General features: G+C 43.0%; 1 non-coding gene across 1 annotated transcript; it reads right to left on the reverse strand.

The window, feature by feature from the left end:
• Positions 1-5858: 5858 nt before the first annotated feature.
• Positions 5859-5930, reverse strand: trnam-cau (transfer RNA methionine (anticodon CAU)). The gene has a single exon. It is a non-coding gene; the product is annotated as a tRNA-Met (tRNA).
• Positions 5931-6355: the final 425 nt, after the last annotated feature.

Raw genomic sequence — 6355 nt, forward strand, 5'->3', positions numbered from 1 at the left:
GATCTTGTTAGTATTTAGAAATCTATCGATTTCTGTCTTGAATATGTTCAATGCCCTCTGGGATGACGAATTCCACAGATTTCTCACCCTCTGAGTAAAGAAATTCCTGCTCATCTCAGTCTGCCCTTATTCTGAGGCTGTGTCCCCTTGTTCTGGACTCACTAGACAGAGGAAGCATCCTATCCATATCTACCCTGTGACACCCTGTAAGAACTTTGTCTGTTTCAATGAGATCACCTCTCATTCTTCAAAACTCTAGAGAATTTAGGCCCAGTTTCTGCAGTCTCTCATCATAAGACAATCCCACCATCCGAGGGGATGAGACCGGTGAATCTCTGTTGCACTCCCTCTGTGACAAGTCTATCCTTCCTTAGATAAGGAAACCAAAATTGTACAGAATACTCCAGGTGCGGTCTCATCTAGACTTCATACATCTTTACTCATGTACTCAAATACGCTTTCAATGAAGCCAACATACCATTTGCCTTCCTAATTGCTTGCTGCACCTGCATACTAGCTTTTCGTGTCTCATGAACAAGGACACCCAGGTGCCTTTGGACATCGACACTTCTCGACCTCTCCCCATTTAAGAAATACTCTGTCTTTCTGTTTATTCGACCAAAGTGGAGAACTTCACACTTATTCACATTATATTCCATCTGCCATGTTCTTGCCCATTCATTTAACCTGTCCAAATCCCCTTGAAGCCTCCTTGCATTCATTCTGTACCTTTCAATTCTGTAAATTTTGTCTGTTCTATTTCAGATTTTATATTTAAAATGTGACCATGGTGACAGAGTTTATTTAGATCTGATAGTGAGTTTGTTTTTGGACTGTGATTGATGTATCAACCTGTCAGCTGTACTGAATTGGAGTGAAATAGAAACAACTTCTGTCTCTCCTGCTGTTGTTTGACTGTTGGATTGAAAATGTGTCTCTCTTGACTTTGGGATCAGTGTTTGTCTGACTACATCTTTTGTTTGTTCAGTGGAACTGATGAGCTGGCAGTATCTCTGTGCTTTGGGAGTGATCCTGTACCGACTGTGTGTTGGAACGAGATCACTGCACTTTTCCTTGTGTCCAAGAATCACCACATCCAGTCAGGTTCCTTCATGTATTTTCCTGCAGGAATGAAAGAACTGGTGAGATAGAAGATACAAAAGCGATCAATGTAATCGTCCCAATAATAATCATTATGAACAATCATAAAATGAAAACCAGGAACACAAACAGTGTCAGTGTCTGACTCCACTGCAGTACTGCAGTATTCAGCTTCTGTTTACCAGGTGTTTGCAGTGGATTTACAACAAGTTTGTGACATTCAGAAACAACACAAGCCCTGCACTGCTCAATGACTGGGACTGTCCGATAGAGCAGTGACCTTTACACAGTCACATTTCTATTTCAACGGAAAACAAGCAGCCACTATTTAAAATGTGCCTTTCACACTTCTCACCTGGTGTCTGCAATAAATGTTCTTTGTCTAACTGTCCACATCGTTATTTTGCGGCTATTTCCCCCCCACTGTTCACAATCCAACAAACAGTGAGAGACTGGAACTAAAGCAGGAAAATTCCCTCTCCTTTGGGTGGTGAAATTGTCAGTGATTTTCAATAGTGATTTCTTCCCATTGTGTCTCCCTGAGCCTGTACAGACACTGTCCGAGAATGAACTCTCCCTTTCCCGTGTCCCCGGCTCACTCCATGTTCCGGGAGCAGCTCCTGCTCCACAGTGTCTGTTCTAAACACTCCCCGACTCCCCCTCAACTTCCCACCACTCAATGCTAATCTCTGAGCACATCTGCGGACACGCTCCCAAAGCAGTGGCTGCTGGAAGCAGATGCTGTTTGTTCCCTTCCCCCAGGCCCGGGAAGTCTCCATTAGCAGCTGATTTAAAGCATCTTCCCCTGATTGAGTGAATGGCCTCACAGACTGGGTTGGGGAAAGGCTGTGCATGCGCTCCACTCCTCATTGTGACGTCCCACTGGGGGCGGGGCTACATCGCGCGTGAGCAGATCCCTGCAACAATTCATCATTCAAACATCAATGGGAACTTTCCCCATTTCACCCTCATCAAAGTCCCAAAGAAAGTGAAGAGGTGCTTGGACTGGAGGGAGGGAGGGGCGAGGTAGGGGGAACCTAGAACCCAGAAAGCTGCCCACTTGCCCCATTCAGATGCTCAATTTGCGGTCATTCCCTGCAGGGGGTTTGTTATTATTGAGCCCCTCCTGGTAAAACAATCCGATAGAAAGAGGGGAGAAAGGAGGGAGCCGGTGTGTTTGCTGGGACCTTGCAGAATTCATTTCAGCAGCAAAAGTTCCGGGTTATATTAACCCGAGTGAAACACGCTGTCAGTGAGAGGAAAACCGAACGGCCCTTTTCATCTTTTCATTGGAAACAAAGTAGAGCCGGAAGTGCGGCGAGCAGAGCAGACACACAAGCTCAATGACAGGAGAGCTCGGCCGTCCCTGAGTTTCAGCTCCCGGCTCTTACATTTCCTCATCCACACTGTCTTTACTGTGGATGTTCAGGGATTCCTTGTCGGATCTGAGGACTGTATCCATTAAACATTCTGAGCCAGGAGATCCACACACTCTCTGTTATCAAGATTTATGGGCAGGAATGTTTCAAAACTTTGTCTATTAAATCATTGTATTATTCACAGAACTAATGAGGCAATCGGTTCATTATTCAAGCCTTAAACTTGGTTTGGGTAGACCGAAAACTGAGAGGTTCAGCACCTTTCCACTTCTTCACTAATATAACTGATTTTTTTGATGAAGTAACAGAAAAGGTTGATGAAGGGAAAGCAATGGATGTTGTCTATATGGATTTTAAGAAAGCGTTTGACAAACTACCACATAAAAGACTGGGTAACAAAACTGAGGCTCCTGGAATAGGAGGTTCAGTATCTGCTTGGATTAAAAAATGGATGAAATATCAAGAAAAGCGAGTTGTGATATTTGGTTGTTTTTCAGAATGGAAGATGGCGAACAGTGATGTCCACAAGGGTCAGTGTCAGGACCACCATATATAGAAATGACTTGAATATTGGAATCACAGAATCACAGAATTGTTACTGCACAGAAGGAGGCCATTTGGCCCATCGTGTCTGCACTGACTCTCCAAATGAGCAATTCACCTCATGTCACTTCCCCGTCTTCTCCCCATAATCCTGCACTTTCTTCCTTTTCAGATAACAGTCTAATTCCCCTTTGAATTCTTCAATTGAACCTGCCTCCATCACATTCTCAGGCAGTTCATACTTTAACCACTCGCTGTGTGAAAAAGTTTTTCCTCATGTCGCTTTTGCTTCTTTTACCAATTACTTTAACTCTGTGCCCTTCCGTTCTCGATCCTTTCACAAGTGGGAACAGTTTCTCCCTATCCACTCTGTCCACACCCCTCATCATTTTGAATACCACTATGAAATCTCCTCTTAGCCTTCTTTTCTCCAAGGAAAACAGTCCTATCTTCTCCAATCTATCTTCATAACTGAAGTTCCTCATCCCTGGAACCATTCCCATGAATCTTTTCCATAATCTCTCCAATGCCTTCACATCTTTCCTAAAGTGTGGCACCCAGAACTGAATGCAGTACTTCAGCTGAGGCTATTGTCTTATACAAGTTCAACATGACCTCCTTGTTCTTGTACTCTATGCCTCTATTACTAAAGCCGAGGATACTGTATGCTTTATTAACCACTCTCTCAACCAATTACATATAACCCCAGGTCCCTCTGCTCCTGCACCCCCTTGAGAATTGTACCCTTTATTCTATATTGTCACTCCATGTTCTTCCTACCAAAATGAATCAATTCACATTTCTCTGCATTGAACTTCACCTGTCATCAGTCCTCCCATTCCACCAACTTGTCTATGTCCTTTTGAAGTTCTACACTATCATCCTTACAGTTCACAATGCTTCCAATTTTCGTATCATCCATAAACTTTGAAATTCTGCCCTGTACACTAAGGTCTAGGTCATTAATATATATCAGGAAAGGCAAGTGTCCCAACACTGACTCCTGGGGAACTCCACAACAAACCTTCCTCTAGCCTGAAGAACATCCATTGATCACTACTCTTTGTTTCCTGTCACTCAGCCAATTCCATGTCCATGTTACTACTGTCCCTTTTATTCCATGAGTTATAACTTTGCTCACAAGTCAGTTGTGTTGCATTGTATCAAACTCATTTTGAAAGTCAAGAAAAGCAAAATACTGCAGATGCTAGAAATCTGAAATATAAACAAAAAGTGCTGGAAGTACCCAGCAGGTCTGGCAGCATCTGTAGAGAGAGAAGCAGAGTTAACGTTTCAGCTCAGTGACCTTTCAGATGCTGCCAGACCTTTTGAAAGTCCATGTACATCACATCAACAGCATTGCCCTCATCAACCCTCTCTGTTACCTCATCAAAAAACTCCAGCAGGACAGTTAAACATGATTTTCCCTAAAGAAATCCATGCTGTCTTTCCTGAATTAACCCACATTTGTCCATGGGACTATTAATTTTGTCCCGAATTATTCTTTCGAGAAGTTTTCCCACCACAGAAATTGAACTGACTGGGGAGTGAGACGAGGTGAGTTGCTTTAGCAGAGAGCCAGCATGGGTTCTTCAGGCCGAATGGCCTCCTTCTGTGCTTTAGCCATTCTATGATTGTATGATTCTAGCAGCAACTGTTGGTGGAGAGGCAGTGATGCAGGAATGGGTTGACAGAAAGGGGAAAGTCTGGGCTGGTGTGTGTTTGCAGCATTTGCAGCTTGTGTTCGGGTTTGTGAATAAAGGTGATTTGGAAGCTGTGTTCCGGATTGAAGTGTTTATTGGAAGCAAGAAGTTGATGTAAATTAAGATTAAAACGTGTTAAGATGAAGCGTGGTGTGATTGTGGATAGCAGTAAATATAGTGTTGGTGAATTATTTGTGTTAATAAACTTCCACTGCGCCCTCTGCTGCAGGCTGCTGTTTATATCCAGCTGTGTATTAGTGCTGTGTGTTAACAAGATAAATGTTTGTTTCAACGCTGTTTATAAAGCAATAGCATTGCACTCAAACAGTCCCAGACACAGCAACACACGTACAAAAGCAAAATACTGCAGATGCTGGAAATCTGAAATATAAACAGAAAATGCTTGAAATAATCAGCAGGTCTGGCGGCATCTGTGGAGAAAGAAACAAAGTTAATGTGAGCTAAGGAAACAGATCTGAACTGTTAACTGTTTCTCTCTGCACAGATGCTGCCAGACCGACTGAGCATTTCCAGCATTTTCTGTTTTTATTACAGCAACACTGGTGTTGGGAGGCTCAACCTGGCTACACAATGTTACAAGGACGCTGAGTAACACCATCGACAACGGGACAGAGAGAAAAACACACAGAAAACCAAGAATAGACTGTGAGGAAGCAAAAGTGAGGGACAGAGAGACAACAAGACTGAGATGGCGAAACAAGGCATTTGTATGATTGTGTTCTCCCTGTATTCTGAAGGTATTTCCTGTTGTGTAAATATGTTTTCTGCTGTGTAAAGATGTACCCTGTTGTTGTGTAAAGGTTTTCCCTGTTATTGTTTTATTTCCTGTTACTGACCGTTTCCTCACTGTGACCATTTGCCCTGGTTTTATTGTGGCCAACATCACCATCTGGTGGTGGAGCGGAGGCTCTGCAGGAAGGGGTTGACAAAGGGGGAGAGATTCGGCTGGTCCGGTTTGCAGTTTGTGCAGCTTGTGTTTGTGAGCAAAAGTGAGTTGTTACTGATTGATGTGTTCACTAGAAGAAAAAAGCTGATTGCAATAGAGTGCCTCAGGAAGAATCTTGTTATGATGTTTTAAAAGTGAACTGTTTGTGTTACTACCGAACATAAATAGCAGAGAATGGTTTCAATCCATTGACCTCTGGGTTATGGGCCCAGCACGCTTCCACTGCGCCACTCTGCTAACTACTGTTTTAAATTTTATCTGCCTGTTAGTGAAATATGTTCATTTCCCCAATTTCTTTTCTAAAAATAGGATTGTCGGCTGAATGCTCAAGAATCCCAGACTCAGCAACACACGTGCTGACGGACTCACCCTCACTGCACAATGACACAAGGACACAGAGTAACAGCACCAACAATGAGGCAGGCAGAGAAAAACACACAGAAAACCAGGAAGAGATTATCAGGACTCAGAAAGGAACAGACAGAGAAAGACACACAGAAAACCAGGCAGAGACAGCAAGAGACCAAATATTTATGTAATTGTGTTCTCTGTTGTGTTAAGATGTCCCCTGTGTTTTTAAAATATTTTTCCTGCTGTGTAATATGTTCTCTGTTGTGTAACAATATTCACTGTTGTGTAAAGATGTTCTCTGTTATTGTGTA

The sequence above is a fragment of the Heterodontus francisci genome, unplaced genomic scaffold (assembly GCF_036365525.1).
Source record: "Heterodontus francisci isolate sHetFra1 unplaced genomic scaffold, sHetFra1.hap1 HAP1_SCAFFOLD_59, whole genome shotgun sequence".
Lineage (NCBI taxonomy): Eukaryota > Metazoa > Chordata > Chondrichthyes > Heterodontiformes > Heterodontidae > Heterodontus > Heterodontus francisci.